Source organism: Phyllobates terribilis, unplaced genomic scaffold (assembly GCF_046119375.1).
Source record: "Phyllobates terribilis strain yellow unplaced genomic scaffold, ASM4611937v1 Scaffold_9__5_contigs__length_417890890, whole genome shotgun sequence".
Taxonomy (NCBI): domain Eukaryota; kingdom Metazoa; phylum Chordata; class Amphibia; order Anura; family Dendrobatidae; genus Phyllobates; species Phyllobates terribilis.
Window position 1 is genome coordinate 375,268,553 of NW_027362769.1, and position 18,775 is coordinate 375,287,327.

Here is an 18,775-nt window from a genome sequence, read left to right on the forward strand (position 1 = left end):
TCTTTTTATTCCACTGTAACCTCCACCACTCTTCCAAGGGGCATTAAAACCATCTTGTTCAGCTACTGTGACCTCCACCACTCTTCCAAGGGGCATTAAAACCGTCTTGTTAAGCTACTGTGACCTCCACCACTCTTCCAAGGGGCATTGATATTGTCTTTTTATTCCACTGCGACCTCCACCACTCTTCCAAGGGGCATTAAAACTGTCTTGTTAAGCTACTGTGACCTCCACGTCTCTTCCAAGGGGCATTGATATTGTCTTGTTAAGCTACTGTGACCTCCACCACTCTTCCAAGGGGAATTAAAACCATCTTGTTAAACCACTCTGAACTCCACAGCTCTTCCAACGGGCATTGCATTTCCTCCTAATTTAGTCAGCTTTTGCTTTTCAATGCAAAGGCGAAAACTAATGGAGACCCACTCCCCAATAATGGGTAGAACGTTTTTAGTATGCTGTAATCCACGTCTGTTTCAAGGGCCATTGCAGTTCTTCATAATTTTTGGAAAGTCTTCCATTCACTGCTTAGGCCAACAGTGTACAGGAGACCCAGTTGCTATAAATGGAAAAAACGGTTTAGTTAAGGCCCTCTCACCTCCATGTAACTTCCAAGGGGCATTGGAGTGCCTCGAAATTTTTGGTAGGCATTGCACTCACTGTATGCCCTATAACGGTGTAGCCGAACTGCTCCTTTTGGTACAGAAACATATCCTACAAGACGTGTGGTTGACTGGCCTGATATTGATGTGAATGGTCCCTGTTCCTCCTGCTCTTTCTCCTTTGCCACTACCTCATCCATCATTCATCACCTGAAGCTTTGTTTTAACGAGAGTCATAGAACTGGGATAGTAGCAGGAAAACATCCAGTAATCCTCAGAGGAGGTAGGATATGCGCCAAAACGCTGACCACCTCAGGCCTAGCCGCTACTACATACATGCGCTTGCATTCCAAGGAACAGAAAGCTAAGGAGATGGATGGCTTCATGATCATGAATAATTTACTTGTTGTGTAGGAGGCCGACCACTGCTGCTGTCTACCTTCTGAACTTTGTCTTGAAGTCTGATTGACACAGGACCCGCAATCCTCTATGTCTGGAGGACGTGTTGCATCCCAGTGTCCAACTGTGTCCCGGCTTCCACAATATTAACCCAGTGTGAAGGCTTCAGTGAGATGGACCATCCCTGGCCACATTCACTTGTCCACGTGTTTGTGGTTAGGCTGTCCTTCCCACTAAATGCACTGGGGAGGGCACAGGTAATGTTTTGGTATGCGCGCTTGTGTATAAGGCGCACCGGGACAAGTAGGGGCGGCTGTGGACCGTTTATGGTCACCCGGCCGCCCCCAGGCGACTGGGGACCGTGTGTGGGCACCAGGCCGCGGGATGGCTGGGGACAGAGTATGGACACCAGGCTACCCTCTGGCGGCTGGGGACCAAGCGTGGACACCCGGCCGCCGGGTGGCTGGGGACTGAGTATGGATACCAGGCCGCCGACGCAGCCATGACATGGTGGCCGGCGTCTGCCTCCACAAGCCTAAAAGGCCTCATTTCAAGTGCAAGCTAACAGTATGGTATTGCAGCCTGGGGGTGGGTGGGTGGCAGGCTGCACACTTACGCTTGCATTAAAAGAAAACAAAGCAGATGCTAACTTTCATCATCATCATGCTCCTCACCTTGGCACTCTCAACTACCCTGATGGAAAAGACAGGGCCCACCAGAGGAGTCTCTGGTTGTCTGGTGGGCTCCTCCAATGCTGTCCTAAAGCAGGCCAGGCTAAGAAAAGTGTGGGGAAGGTTCCCGGGACAAATAGTGGCGGCTGGGGACTGAGTATGGATACCTTGCCGCTGACACAGCCATGAGGTAGTGGCCAGCTTCGGCCTCCTCCAAACTAAAAGGCCCCATTTCAAGTGCAAGCTAGCAGTATAGTATTGCAGCCTGCGGGTGGGTGGTTGGCTGCATATTTGCGCTTGCATTGCAAGGAATGGGGGAGGTACAATTGAACACTGCCCTGGGACAAGGACTTGCACGGGGATAGTTGCAAGTCTGCATCTTCACTTCTGATGGGCACACTTTTAGGCAGTGACCTGGGTGTCAGAGATGCTTCCAGGGGTCTTCCCCATGCTGTTCCCATGTCTTTTCAGCACTGTATGCATGTGTCACACAGCACATGGCCAGATAAGGTTGTAAAATGTTAAAATGACATTTCCCGGTGAATGCATTTGTCATGGTTGAAAGCAATACAAAAGTGCAAAAACGCATAAAAAATGCTACTTGTGAAGTAGCCCAAGGTGTGGAGGAGTATTTTTGTTTTTGGTTATTTATTTTACCTTATACACAAGTCTTTACCCTGGAAAAGAAATTCCTTAACATATTTCACAGGAAAACCGTTTGTTTAGTTTTATTGTGAGTCCGTAAAAGTGGCTTAATACCTCTGACCACGTTGTTGACAGCTGTGACCTGAGGGTCAGAAATGCTTCCTTGGGCGATCCCCATGCTGTCCCCATGTCATTTGAGCACTGTCACTATAGTTTTGGGCACTTTTTAGGTTTTCTACAGACTGCCGGGGGTGCCGCCGCAAAAATGCTCGGGTCTCCCATAGACTAACATTGGGCTTGTTGCTCTGGTCGAGCACCCGAGTATCACGGTGAGCTCGGCCCGAGCTTCGAGCACCCGAGCATTTTAGTGATCGCTCAACACTACACAGGAGACCATCTGCAACCTCATCAGGAGCATGCCCAGGCGTTGTAGGGAGGTCATACAGGCACGTGGAGGCCACACACAATACTCAGCCTCATCAGGAGCATGCCCAGGCGGTGTAGGGAGGTCATACAGGCACGTGGAGGCCACACACAATACTGAGACTCATTTTGACTTGTTTTAAGGACATTACATCAAAGTTGGATCAGCCTGTAGTGTGTTTTTCCACTTTAATTTTGGGGGTGACTTCATATCCAGGCCTCCAATGGTTAATAAATGTGATTTCCATTGATGATTTTTGGGTGATTTTGTTGTCAGCACATTCAACTTTGTACAGAACAAAATATTCAATGAGAAGATTTCATTCATTCAGATCTAGGATGTGTTACTTGAGTGTTCCCTTTATTTTTTTTTGAGGAGTGTATGTGTATAGTTAGTATTTATTTTATATTAATTAAAAAAAATGTATATATTGTCAGCTATTGTTTTTGTTTATTTTATTTATTGTTTGTTATTTTCTTTGGTAACCGGACCAGAAGTCTGTAATATGAGTAGTTATTATTGTGTATATATGTATAATATGTGTGTGAGGAGAGAGGGAGCGGCTGGACCAGTTCATTACATTGTTTATTCTGTGGTTATTTGTTATTAATTTTGTTATGTTTCTCTTATTATTATTGTTATGTTTTTCATTTTTATAATAAAAAGATCTACAGGATGTAACTCAGGATCAGTAATGTAATGTATGTACACAGTGACTGCACCAGCAGAATAGTGAGTGCAGCTCTGGAGTATAATACAGGATGTAACTCAGGATCAGTAATGTAATGTATGTACACAGTGACTGCACCAGCAGAATAGTGAGTGCAGCTCTGGAGTATAATACAGGATGTAACTCAGGATCAGTAATGTAATGTATATACACAGTGACTGCACCAGCTGAATAGTGAGTGCAGCTCTGGGGTATAATACAGGATGTAACTCAGGATCAGTAATGTAATGTATGTACACAGTGACTGCACCAGCAGAATAGTGAGTGCAGCTCTGGGGTATAATACAGGATGTAACTCAGGATCAGTAATGTAATGTATATACACAGTGACTGCACCAGCTGAATAGTGAGTGCAGCTCTGGAGTATAATACAGGATATAACTCAGGATCAGTAATGTAATGTATGTACACAGTGACTGCACCAGCAGAATAGTGAGTGCAGCTCTGGAGTATAATACAGGATGTAACTCAGGATCAGTAATGTAATGTATGTACACAGTGACTGCACCAGCAGAATAGTGAGTACAGCTCTGGAGTATAATACAGGATGTAACTCAGGATCAGTAATGTATGTACACAGTGACTGCACCAGCAGAATAGTGAGTGCAGCTCTGGAGTATAATACAGGATGTAACTCAGGATCAGTAATGTAATGTATGTACACAGTGACTGCACCAACAGAATAGTGAGTGCAGCTCTGGAGTATAATACACGATGTAACTCAGGATCAGTAATGTAATGTATGTACACAGTGACTGCACCAGCAGAATAGTGAGTGCAGCTCTGGAGTATAATACAGGATGTAACTCAGGATCAGTAATGTATGTACACAGTGACTGCACCAGCAGAATAGTGAGTGCAGCTCTGGAGTATAATACAGGATGTAACTCAGGATCAGTAATGTAATGTATGTACACAGTGACTGCACCTGCAGAATAGTGAGTGCTGCTCTGGAGTATAATACAGGATGTAACTCAGGATCAGTACAGGATCAGTAATGTAATGTATGTACACAGTGACTGCACCAGCAAAATAGTGAGTGCAGCTCTGGGGTATAATACAGGATGTAACTCAGGATCAGTACAGGGTCAGTAATGTAATGTATGTACACAGTGACTGCACCTGCAGAATAGTGAGTGCTGCTCTGGAGTATAATACAGGATGTAACTCAGGATCAGTACAGGATCAGTAATGTAATGTATGTACACAGTGACTGTACCAGCAGAATAGTGAGTACAGCTCTGGAGTATAATACACGATGTAACTCAGGATCAGTAATGTAATGTATGTACACAGTGACTGCACCAGCAGAATAGTGAGTGCAGCTCTGGAGTATAATACAGGATGTAACTCAGGATCAGTAATGTATGTACACAGTGACTGCACCAGCAGAATAGTGAGTGCAGCTCTGGAGTATAATACAGGATGTAACCCAGGATCAGTAATGTAATGTATGTACACAGTGACTGCACCAGCAGAATAGTGAGTGCAGCTCTGGAGTATAATACAGGATGTAACTCAGGATCAGTAATGTAATGTATGTACACAGTGACTGCAGCAGCAGAATAGTGAGTGCAGCTCTGGAGGATAATACAGGATGTAACTCAGGATCAGTACAGGATGAGTAATGTAATGTATGTACACAGTGACTGCACCAGCAGAATAGTGAGTGCAGCTCTGGAGTATAGAACAGGATGTAATTCGGGATCAGTAATGTAATGTATGTACACAGTGACTGCACCAGCAGAATAGTGAGTTCAGCTCTGGAGTATAATACAAGATGTAACTCAGGATCAGTACAGGATCAGTAATGTAATGTATGTACACAGTGACTGCACCAGCAGAATAGTGAGTGCTGCTCTGGAGTTATAATACAGGGTGTAACTTGAATGTCACTTTTGTAAAGGTGGTGTTCCTCTTTAACCACTGACCAATAAATGTCTTAAAATATTCTCAGTTTTTCTTTTCCTTACCCTGTAGAAGGTGTTTTGCGGACATGAATACACGCTCCAGAAGCTTAAATTTGCAGTAAGTGGAGCCAGACAATGACCATGCTAGGGAGAAACTGGCCTGGGCCAAGGTGGGAAAGTTACTAGTCTGGGTGTTATCTACTCTATTAGACCCTCTTCACAAACATTACAACCAAGTGACCTTACAGGGGATGTCTGAGACTAGAAAAATGTAAGTAACTTTCTACCCTAAACCGCATCATTGTCTATGTGAAGCGTTTGTTATTACAGTACATGTGTTCCTGTCGTCTGTCTGTTTTGGAAGACTGGAAAATCTTGGTGACCTCCTCTGAAAAGCTGAGTGATCTACTTTACCGACATGTGAATGTCTTTCAGGCTCACGATGATGACTACCTTTCCACCATCCCCTCCAGCCTTGTGGAAGAATTTCTATATAACCCCTTCATGAGAGTGAGGTGAGCAGAACAAATCACCATCCCTTGCTCTCAAGAGACCCCTAACACAGTGAAGGGCTGTTCATGATAATTCATTGTTCAGCCACTAGGGGGAGCTCAGTGCCAAGTTTTGCCTTCAATGATAATAGGTGTCTCTGCAGTGAGCTCCCCCCAGTGGTGATAATTTCAAACACAGGTCAATCCTATAAATCAAAGGACAATTTATATATGGTGCCTGATACTTTACACTGGGGGTGATGGAGCCAGATCAGAAACCTGATTTTAATTATTTGTCTCAATTTTCTTTTTATAGTATGATTATTTATTTTTTTTTACAGGGAAGAGGCTGTGCAGAAGTTCACGGAAAAGACAGATCCAGTCGACGTCTTGAGTTTGACGTAAAGAAAGGGATGAATTTTAAAAGCAGAGGGTTCGACTGCCAATCCCCGCTCTCCTGGGCCTTCAGATGGCTCTGCTGAACCTGACAGCGAAGAAATAGACTTTACATAAAAACGGCGGACACAGCTGTAATACTCATCTCACAGCCTTATGTAATGCATAGGTAATAGAGAGCGTAGCATGTGTCAGTGCAAGGAGTCGGCTACATGCATTTACATAGGACTGCAGGTAAACCAAAGAATTGAGAAGCTCGGCTGCATCTATAACGGCCGCACATGAGAACGCTGTGTGGATTTGTGTCTGCGAACCGGTGGCCAAATAAAAAAAACATGGTGGCCATACCCTCATCCTAAAATATGGGGGCGTTCTCAGGGAAGAATGTCCATGTCATAATTGTGGGGGTTGGGTCTTGAAAGTAGTGATGGATTATTAGACTTTCTGGATTGTAAGGAGGCAAAAATAAATCTCACTTTAACTATATTTTTCTAAGGAGCGGTGTGTTCCTTTTAAAGGAAGCTTTATCAAAAAAGAAAAAAATATATATATATAATTTTTTTTTTCATATCTTTATTAAAACAGACTTTTAATTTTGACACTGGCCATTGGGGCTATTTTAGATTTTAATTTCCTATCCTTTCAGCAGTCTTTTATTATCCGAGGATAACAATGACAGATAACGCCTCTATACACAGCTGATGACACCGGGTCCACCAATCACTATGGGTGATTTAATAGCTCCTCCTCCCCTCACAATGACTTGAGCACACGCTCATTAGATGCGCGTCAGCATCATTGTTGCTAATGTACAAGTAGATTTTCTAAAAAGTCAGCAATTTTAGATGTCTAAAATAAAAGCCCAGTGTGAAAATTGCAAGATTATTTATGATATGGAATAAAAAAATATATATTTTTAAAGATTTTTAGCATACTTGAACACCAAAAACCACTTTTAAACAAATACTTCATTTTCTGATGACAGAGTTTAAACCCCCCCTCCCCCCAAAAAAAAACAAAACAAAAAAAAAAACAACTTTCCTCATATGTGACACTTCTATTCTGGATAATCAAACTTACAATGGATATTAATGCATCCGTTACGTTCTTCAGGGAAGAGTCTACGTATATAATGGTCATTTCCACAAAACCTTTACATTTTCTGGCATGTGTGTATTAAATAGAAAAAATATAGATTTTTAAATAGAAAAAAAAAAATGGGGAAAAAAATAATTCCACCTTCAAGAAATTCTGAAATGAATGTAGTCAAGTACCCGTAGCCACCACTTGGGGGAGCTCACTACATAACTACTTGAGTTCAATATATTTACAATATTCAGTGAGCTCCCTCTAGTGGTGCTTGCAGGTATGGCAGCATGCTATCTTTTACATCTAGTACTTTGAAAAGGATTTGGAGCATTGAGTCAGAGCTATTCTATGCATCAGCGTAGCAGGTAGGTCTTGGGAGGACCAGAGTTTGCATGGAGGAAGATATCGGGAGATTAGTTCGGAGATATATGGAGGAGACCGGTTATGGATGGCTTTGTAGGTCAGTAGTTTGAACTGGATACGTTGGGGAACTGGGAGCCAATGAAAGGATTTGCAAAGCAACAGTGAGGCGTGGATTACCCGGGCAGCAGAGTAAGGCTATGGTCACACTATCAAGAGAGCAAGTGCCGACACCGTGGGAATGGCGCCAGCACAGGAGGTGAGTATAAGCTTTATTTTATCGGGGCCAAGCCTGGGGGTTGACAAGGAGTTGTCCAAGTGGTGGACAACTTTTTTATGGACTGACTGGAGAGGTTAGAGAGTGTTAGCCGGGAGGCCACAGAGTCAGGATATTTCAGTAGTCGAGGCGAGAGATGATGAGGGCGTGCACTAACATTTATTTGTAGTAGATTCAGGGTTGAGGAAAGGACAGATTCTGGAAATATTTTTTGAGGTGGAAAGAGCTTGGATGTGCGCTTTTGAAGGACAGGGCAGAGTCTATGGTTATTCCAAGGCAGTGGATTTGGTAACCAGGGAGAGCTTGATTTCATTTATTGTGATAGGTAGATGAGTTATGCGAGATGGAGGAAAGATAAGGAGTTCCGTTTTGTCCACATTGTGCTTTAGAAAGCAGGAGGACATGGCTGATTAGACACTGGGATTCTGGGCTAGAGCGGTAGAGCTGAGTGTCTATAGATGGTACTGTAAGCAATGGGCCTTTGAGTTGTCCCAGGCAAAAGGTATAAATTGAGAAGAGTAAGAGTCCCAGACCAGAGTCTTGAGGATCGCCAACAGTGATGGTGGGATGAGGAGCTAATGTGGGAGGAGATCCACGAGAGGATGAGGTCTTTGACGCCAAGGCAAGAGAGGATTTCTAGTAGGAGGTGGTGGTCAATTGTGTCAAAGGCAGAGGACAGGTCTAGAAGGAGGAGGATAGAGAATTGTCTGTTAGCTTTGGCGCTAAGTAGTTAATAATTTGTCAGGGCATTTTCGGAAGAATAGTGAGGGCGGAAGCCAGATTGTAGATTATCAAAGAGGTTAAGATGCGAGGTGGGAAGAAAATTGAGCAGGAACATGCAGTTTGAGGAGTTTGTAGGCAAATGGGAGCAGCGATATGGAGCAATAGCTGGACGTAGAGGTTGGGTTGAGGGATGGTTTCTTCAGGATAGGTGTGATCGTGCCACGTTTGGAAGAAGGTAAGGTGTGATAGGTTGAAGTGGGCTAGAGCCAGGATAAGGCTGGTGGGGAGGAGGTAGGATGGGGTCAAGTGCACAAGTGGTGAGGTGCGATTTGGAGAGATGAGTGAGCATTCAGTGATTAGCGGGGAGAGGGAACTGAGCTTTAATAGGAGTTGTGGTGGATGTTCAGTAAATGATTTGCCGTGTTCGGTCGATCTTACTTTTTAAATATTTGGCAGAGATGAGGGAGGTTGGGGATGGGGCAGTGGAGGGAGTTAAATAACTGTTTGGGGTTGTGGAATAAAGACGATATGAGGGTTGTGAAGTAGAGGTAAGGGCCGACTTGAATGTGACAATTGCTGTTTTGAATGCGCTGTCTTCTTGCTAGCGCCTTGTCTTCCATCGCCGCTCCGTAACCCTCGACACATGCCGGAGCTTTTTCGTGAGGTTATTGTGCTAGGGTTGTCTATTGATTTGTCTGACTCTGCCATATACGAGAGGGGCGACCGAGTCAATAGCTGATGTCAATGTCGAGTTGTAGTTCCACCGGTTTCTATCTGTGTCGTGGAGAGAAGATATGGAGGACAGCGGTAGAATAGAGTCAGTGTGTGGGTCCTAGGTGCGAAATTTCTGCAAATATTGGAATTCTTTATGCTTATATGGCAGAACATAGGAGATAATATCATTGCTTATCTTTGTAGCTACTCAGACAATTAAACATCATGCCCTGAAGGCTTACAGAAATCAGGGAGTAAGGGCCCCGTCACACTAAGCGATGCAGCAGCGATCCCGACAACGATACGACCTGTCAGGGATCGTTGCTGCATCGCTAATACATCGCTGGTGAGCTGTCAAACAGGCAGGCTCACCAGCGATCAGGGGAGCAGCGATATCGTGGAAAGAATCGTTCCACGATGTCCTGCTCCCGTTACCAGCCTGCTGCAAGCAGGAGCAGGCTGGTAACTATGGTAAACATCGGGTTACTAAGTGCGCGTGTGTCCCTAGTAACCCGCTGTTTACCATGGATACCACTCTGCTACGGTGCGCGGGAGCCTCCGTGCACCGTAGCAGAGTGGTATCCATGGTAAACAGCGGGTTACTAAGTGCGCGCGTGCCCCTAGTAACCCGATGTTTACCATAGTTACCAGCCAGATCGTTGATCCCGCTGGTCACACACAGAGATGTGTGCTGGCCAGCGGGAGGCCAACGACCAAAAAATGGTCCAGGACACTTTGCAACGATCAGCGACCTCACAGCAGGGGCCTGATCGTTGCAAAGTGTCACACACCGCGACATCGCTGGTGAGGTCGCTGGTGAGTCACCAAAACCGTGACACAGCAGCGATCTCGCTATGTGAGACGGGGGCTTTAGTTTCACAGCAGCTGGAGAGTCATAGCTTGCAGATTACCATTCTACTCCCCAACCCACCCTGTATAATGTGATTTATTTCTGGAGTCGTTCCATCCATAAAATAAGAAATGCAAATATTTTATTATCTACAAATATGGGTGTGTGGATGGAAACATAATTTGCTATATAATCAGAGTTAGGTGCCGAGATCTACAGTGGGTACGGAAAGTATTCAGACCCCTTTACATTTTTCACTCTTTGTTTCATTGCAGCCATTTGGTAAATTCTAAAAAGTTCATTTTTTTTCTCATTAAAGTACACTCTGCACCCCATCTTGACTGAAAAAAAAACAAATGTAGAATTTTTGCAAATTAAAGAAAAACTGAAATATCACATGGTCATAAGTATTCAGACCCTTTGCTCAGACACTCATATTTAAGTCACATGCTGTCCATTTCCTTGTGATCCTCCTTGAGATGGTTCTACTCCTTCATTGGAGTCCAGCTGTGTTTAATTAAACTGATAGGACTTGATTTGGAAAAGCAAACACCTGTCTATATAAGACCTCACAATTCACAGTGCATGTCAGACCAAATGAGAATCAGGAGCTCAAAGGAACTGCTCAAGGAGCTCAGAGACAGAATTGTGGCAAGACACAGATTTAACCAAAGTTACAAAACAATGTCTGCACTACTCAAGGTTCCTAAGAGCACAGTGGCCTCCATAATCCTTAAATGGAAGAAGTTTGGGACCACCAGAAGTCTTCCTATACCTGGCCGTCCAGCCAAACTGAGCAATCGTGGGAGAAGAGCCTTGGTGAAAGAGGTAAAGAAGAACCCCAAGATCCTTTGGAAGTGCATTGAGGTGAAGGGTGCATTGCTGGAAAAGGGAAAAAAAAAACAAAAAAAAAACCTCTTTAAATCTCTTAGTTTGCGAGTGTGAACGAGCTGCGTGTGTCCGGAGCGTAAGTGCGAACGAAAGTAAGTGTGTGACTTGTTTTTCAGTGACTTTGTATTCAGGGAGTTTGGAAGGGAGGACTTTGGACTGAATTGCTGACTGTATTTCATTAATTCTTTACTTTACTTTTTACTTAACATTCTGTATATTGCAATCCCCATTAGGAAATGAGCTCCATTATTGACAATGCTATCCAGTGTACATCTTGCCACATGTATGTATTCCTTGAACAGCCGGTCGAGGTTGCTTACTGCTGCGCGAGATGTGTGCACGTTGTGCGTTTGGAAGCCCAGATACTGGATCTAAATGAGCAGCTGGCAACACTGAGATCCATTGACAACATGGAAAGGAGTCTGCTGCTCACTGAGCAGCAGCTCACTGGGGGAGATGTGGGGGAGGGTGGTAGTCGGGAGCTGCAGGACAGTGAGGTCGCTAGTTGGGTGACAGTTAGAAGGGGTGGTAGAGGGAAGAGTGCCAGGGAGGCTAGTCCTGATCTGGCACACCCCAATAAGTTTGCAAAGTTGGCAGATGAGGGGAGTGACGGTACAGGGGTAGCACTACTGCAGCAAGGCATGTCCCCTGAAAGCCGGAGGAGTGTCAGCTCCAGTAAAGAGGGAAATAGGAGAGTAGGGCAGGCCAGGCAGGTGCTGGTAGTGGGGGACTCAATTATTAGGGCAATCTGTCACAAAGACAGGGATCGTCGAACGGTGTGCTGCCTACCTGGCGCTCGAGTCCGGCACATCGCTGATCGGGTTGACAGATTACTGGGAGGGGCTGGTGAGGACCCAGCGGTCATGGTGCACATTGGCACAAATGACAAAGTTAGAGGTAGGTGGAAGGTCCTTAAAGATGATTTCAGGGAATTAGGCTGCAAACTGAAAGCAAGGACCTCCAACTACCCTGAAATACATTGGGGGACAGAAACATGTAGTTCAAGCAAAGGAAATAGGTTTTTGACAACTATGAGAGACAATTACCTTTCACAACTGGTTCAGGACCCAACAAGAAGGGGGGCACTACTAGACCTAATATTAACCAATAGGCCAGACCGCATATCAAATATACAAGTTGGGGGTCACTTGGGTAATAGTGATCACAAAATAATACGTTTTCATGTAACCTTTAATAAGATGTGTAGTAGAGGGGTTACAAGGACACTAAACTTCAGGAAGGCAAATTTCCAACGGTTAAGAGATGATCTTAGTGCAATAAACTGGGACGATATCCTGAGACATAAAGCTACACAATGCAAATGGGAGACATTTATTAACATCCTGAATAGGACCTGTGCACAATATATACTCCTTGGGAATAAACATGCTAGAAATAGGAGGAAACCACTATGGTTAAATAGAGCTGTAAGGGGCGCAATAAGTGACAAAAAGAAAGCATTTAGAGAACTAAAGCAAGTAGGTGGTGATGAGGCATTAAATAAATATAGAAAATTAAATAAATTATGTAAAAAACAAATCAAGGCAGCAAAGATTGAGGCAGAGAGAATCATTGCCAGAGAAAGTAAAAATAACAGACGCCGGGCGAGACCAATCACCGATTTTGGCGCCACATTTAAATAGCGTCCGCGACCAATCAGTACAGTGGTGTTTAAATGTGGAGCCAAGATCGGTGATTGGTCGCGGCCGATATTTAAATTTGGCGCCCAAATCGGTGATTGGTCGCGGGCAGCGTCCGCGACCAATCAGCACAGTAGTGTTTAACTTTTGCGGCAAGATCAGTGATTGGTCGCGGGCCAATTGGATGTCAGCGCCTTCTCCCCGGTCCTCCCTTCACACCCTAGCCACATGGATGTCAGCGGCGCTGCCTGTGCGGTTACTTCCGCTGCGAGAGCCCGGGACATGAGCGGACGCTCGCAGCAGAAGTATCCCGACTCGCAGCGCCGCTCCCCGGTCTTCCCTTGACACCCTAGCCGCTGATGTCCCCACAGTATCCGCATGGTGTTACAAAGGTCCGGACATTTGTGTTAAAAATCGGTGATTGGTCGCTGGCGCTGCCTGCGACCAATCACCGATTTGGGCGCCAAATTTAAATATCGGCCGCGACCAATCACCGATCTTGGCTCCACATTTAAACACCGCTGTACTGATTGGTCGCGGACGCTATTTAAATGTGGTGCCAAAATCGGTGATTGGTCGCAGCCGATATTTAAATTTGGCGCCCAAATCGGTGATTGGTCGCGGGCAGTGCCAGCGACCAATCACCGATTTTTAACACAAATGTCTGGACCTTTGTAACACCATGCGGATACTGTGGGGACATCAGCGGCTAGCGTGTCAAGGGAGGACGGGGGAGCGGCTGCGAGCAGTCGCTCATGTCCCGGCTTCTCGCAGCGGAAGTATCCGCACAGGCAGCTGCGCTCCGTGGTCCTCACCAATACGGTTCCGCTCCCCGGTCCTCACCAATACGATTCGCTGATTGGTCACGCTCTCCGCCCGCGACCAATCAGTGATCTTGGCGCTAAAGTTAAACACCGCTCTGCTGATTGGTCGCGGCCGCTGCCCGCGACCAATCACCGATTTGGGCGCCACATTTAAATAGCGGCCGCGACCAATCAGCGAGCTTGGCGCCAAATTTAAACAACGCTCTGCTGATTGGTCGCAGATGACAGCCGACCGCGACCAATCAGCGAGATTAGCGCAAAATTTAAACAATGCTCTATTGATTGGTCGTGGCCGCCAGCCGCGACCAATCAGTGAGATTGGCGCCTAATTTAAACAGCGCTATGATCTCCCGACGGCAAGTGTGAACGGAGGACCGAGGAGCGGGGCCGCCGGTCGGGATGCTTCTGCTGCGAGCAGCCGCTCATATCCCAGCTGCTCGCAGCGGAAGTACCCGCACAGGCAGCGCCGCTCCCCGGTGCTCACTAATACGACGCTGATTGGTTGCGGCCGCCGGCCCCGACCAATCATCGATATGGGCGGCAAATTTAAACCCCGCTCTGCTGATCGGGGCCGGCCACCGCGACCAATCAGCGATTTTGGTGGCAAATTGAAACACAGCTCTGCTGATTGGTCGCTACCGCCAGCCGCGACCAATCAGCGAGATTGGCGCCAAATTTAAACAATGCTCTGCTAATTGGTCGTGGTTACCGGTCACGAATAACCAGCATTATTGGCGACAAATTTAAACACCGCTCTGCTGATTGGTCACGGCCGCGACCAATCACCATTATTGGCGCCAAATTTAAATACCGCTCTGCTGATTGGTCGCGACCGCCGGCCGCAAACAATCAGCATTATTGCTGCCAAATTTAAATCCCGCTCTGCTGATGGGTCGCGTTCGCTGGCCGCGACCAATCAACATTATTGGCGCCAAATGTTAACACCGCTTTGCTGATTGGTCGAGGCCGGCAACCGCGACCAATCAGCGATTTTGGCGCCAAATGTAAACACCGCTCTGCTGCTAGCGCCCGGTCGGCCGCATACCTATTCTAGAATACCAGATGCATTAGAATCGGGCCACCATCTAGTGTATTAATAATAGTGTTGAGCGAGCATGCTCGACACTGCTCAGTACTAGCCCGAGCATCACGCTACTCGGGATGTTCGGCGAGCACCGAGCATTTCCGGGTTACTTGGGCGGGAGCTCGGGTCTCTGCCCTGCATGTTTGGCGCTCTTTACAGAGCCAATGAACATGCAGGGATTGCCAGACAGTCACTGTAATGCCGCAGCCATGTTGTTTGTGGGCATTACAGTGATTGGCTGGCCGCACAGCGTCACCTCGAGTATTTAAAACCGGGCGCCGCCATCTTGGACACAGTCGCTCCGGATTAGACAGTGTAGGGACAGCGCTGCTGAACTAGGGAGAGATTTATCCTGCAAAATAGTTAGTGTAGGGTCTCTAAAGCCTGCAAAATCAAACAAACAGTCCTTCTCAGGACTAATATCCATCCCAGATATCAGGCAGGTAGGCAGGCAGGCTGTATAGGAGACGCAGTGGTTATACCAGCAAACGCTGCATTACAGTCCTGTGTGCTCCTGTTTCTGAAATTACTGGACTTAGCTCCAGGTCTCGGGGGCAAGGAAAAATCCTTTTTTTTTTCATCTAAATCCTCTTTTTTTTCTTCCTCCTTCACGCTGTACAAATACCCATCTTATTAACCTATTGGTGTCCCCCCCCCCCCCCCCACCCACCACAAAAAAAAGTGTGCCTCTGATTTTTAAGACATAAATATAACTGTTGAAAATACTCTGGTGTAGGCCCGAGAAATACAAGTGTGGTTTTGCAGTTCCACGGTTCAAACCTCTGTATTATCCACTTTTGGGCCATTGGTATCTAAAAAAAACAGTTTGAGTGTGTCGCTCACTGTTCAGCCGCAAATATATATATATTTAAAAAAGTCTGGTATACACCAGTAAATTATAACTGTGGGTTTGCTGTTCAACGGTAAAACATCTCTCTTATTCAGCTTTTGGTATCTTTTCCGTAAAGAAAAACAGTAATATTTTCTCCCTGATTGTTCAGATTGTTTAAAAGAGTCTGGTGTAGGCCAGAGAAATAGAACTGTGGTTTTCCTCTTCCACGGTTCTAATCTACTTTTTATTACCCTTTTTCAATTGATAGTGCGAGTGTAAGCTATTTTACTTCCTTTACAATGGGCAAGGCACGTGGCAAGGGAGGTGGAAGTGGACTTTCTGGTGATGGTGCTTGCAGAGGACGGGGCCGTGGCCAAGGTGAAAATGTGCCACAACCAACAGCCACATCTTCTCGCTCCCACTTCTTGACCGAATTACTAGGGAAGCACAGAACAACACCAGTATTGCGAACTGATCAGTGTGAACAGGTTATTAATTGTATAGCAGATAATACTTCCAGTTACCTGGGCACCACTACCTCCAGCCTGTCTTCCACACGGTCGACTCTTAGTAGCCGTGAGTCTCGACCGCATACTCCTCCTCACCCTGATGCTCCTTCCTCCCACCATGCCGAGTGTCGTCAGACAGCAACTGATCCCACACTTGGACACTCTGAAGAGCTGTTCACTGGTCCATTTCCAGATTTGTGCCCCTCGCCTGCTCCGCTTGAAGTGGTGGAAGAGGAGATCCCATGTAGCGATGCACAAATATTTGAACCGCCATGGCCACAGGAAGTCGGCGCTGGCAATTTGTCACAAGAGGTGGACGATGACGAGACACAATTGCCAGGAAGTGAGGAGGAGGATCGTGGTACGCAAGTGGAAGAGGAGGAGGTGGTGGATGATCTAGTAACTGACCCAACGTGGCAGGAGGACATGCAGAGTTAGGCCAGCAGCACACAGGGGGAGGGAGGCAGAGTACCCCAACAGGCAGGAAGAAGCAGTGTGGTGGCCAAAGACAGAAGGCGGGCAACCGTTCCCCGTAACACCAATACGAGGGACATTGCCAGTACAAGCGGTAGGTCTTCCAGAGTCTAGAATTTTTTTAAAGACTCTGCTGATAACCCCAAAAAGGCCATTTGTACCACCTGCCATGCCAGCATCAGCAGGGGTGACAAAACTACAAGCCTGACCACCACCAACATGATCAGGCACATGGCAGCAAAGCACCCGACTTTGTGGGGTGAACCCCAGGGTTCACGACCAGTGTCAGCGGGTGTCACCACTGCTTCTTCCGCTGTTGTGCGCGCAATAGAACCCCCTGTTGTGTGTGCAAGGCAATCCCCTGTCCATACTGCATGCAAAGATGCCCCCTCCTCTCAGTCTTCACTTGTTATGGCAGTTTCTCAAGAAACAGCATCAACGTCCACGTGCCACCGAAGCGTTAAATTGTCCATATCCCAGAGCATTGAACGAAAGCGGAAATTCGCAGCTAACGACCCACAGGCAGACATTCCTAAATTCGCACATTTCACGACTGCTTGCGTTGGAAATGCTGCCTTTTAGGCTGGTGGAGACGGAATCCTTCCGCAACCTTATAGCGGGGGCCGTCCCTCGGTACTCGGTCCCCAGCCGACACTATTTTGCCCGGTGTGCCATCCCCGCACTACTCAAGCACGTGTCCCAAAACATCTGACGTGCCCTCAACAACGCAGTTACTGGGAGAGTCCACCTGACAACGGACAAGTGCTTGTGGCCAGGGACGGTACATCTCCCTGACGGCACACTGGGTAAACATAGTGGAAGCCGGGACCCAGTCGGACCTTCCGACGGAACACATCCTCCCCCACACAGAGGATTGCGGGCCCTATGTCAGTCAGAGTTGCCCCCACAGTGTACAGCTCCTGCGCATCATCCTCCTCCTCCTCATGTTCAGCCTCCATCTCAGAAATCACCACATCAGTTACAAGCTGGAAGCACTGCAGTACTGCCTCCGCCAAGCGGCAACAGGCTGTGCTGAAACTCATAAGCTTAGGTGATAAACCTCACACTGCTTGTGAGTTGTGGATAGCTGTGAAAGAGCAGGCAGATCTGTGGCTGAGACCGCTGAACCTACATCCAGGCATGGTCGTGTGTGACAATGGCCATAACCTGGTGGCGGCTCTGAGGCGAGGCGAGATCACACACGTACCATGCCTGGCTCATGTGCTTAACCTCGTGGTTCAGCGGTTTCTTAAATCGTACCCCGAGTTGCCAGATCTGCTCGTCAAAGTACGCCGCCTGTCAGCTCATTTTCGCAAGTCGGCTACAGCTTTAGCCGCCCTTGCTGTGTTGCAGCAGCGTTTGCAGCTTCCGTCACACTGACTGGTGTGTGATGTCCCCACATGTTGGAACTCTACCCTCCACATGTTGCAAAGGATTTGTGAGCAGAAGAGAGCAGTTGTGGAGTACCAGATGCAACAAGGCCGTCGATATTCAGGTAAGACTCCACACAAGACCGCAGGAGTGGACCTGGATGTCTGATATCTGTACCATCTTGACAAACTTTGAGGAGTCCACCCAGATGGTGAGTGGCGATAATGCCATCATTAGTGTCAGCATTCCACTTGTCTGTCTTTTGCAACGCTCTCTGCAGAGAATTAAAGAGGAGGCATTGCAGCCAGAGTATGATGAGATGGATCAAGAAGCCGTAGCGGTCGATTACACACAGCTCAGCCTCATGTCATCTCAACGTGCATTGGGGGACAATGAGGGAGGGGAGAGGAGGAGGAAGAAAAACAGGAGCTTGTGTCATGCGCTGTAGACGATAGTACCTGTACAACTGTCATACCGTCGGTTCAGAGTGGGTGGCCTGAGGACGGGGGCGGGGGGAGGAGGAGAGCATGGTCAGTCGTCATCTTGGTGAGGACACGGAAGTCTTGCCCGTTACCAGTCTGGCACGCATGGCTGACTTTATGTTACGCTGCCTTAACCGTGACCCTCGCGTTGTCAAAATGTTGGGTGATAGTCATTACTGGTTGGTGACACTTTTAGACCCCCGCTACAAGGAGAACTTTCACTCTCTTATTCCTGAGGTGGAGAGGTCTACAAAAATGGGGCAGTACCAGAAGGCCCTTGCTGCAGAACTGTTAAAAAAGTTCCCATCTGAACACGCTAGCGGCAGAGGTCACAGTTTGTTGACCAACCAAGGCGTACAAGCGAGAGAGGCAACTCCAATCCAGCAGAGG

General features: G+C 46.9%; 1 pseudogene; it reads left to right on the forward strand.

The window, feature by feature from the left end:
* LOC141162371 (hydroxyacylglutathione hydrolase-like protein) overlaps positions 1 to 6,751 on the forward strand; it is a 35,734-nt pseudogene extending 28,983 nt beyond the window's left edge.
* The last annotated feature ends 12,024 nt before the right edge of the window (positions 6,752 to 18,775 follow it).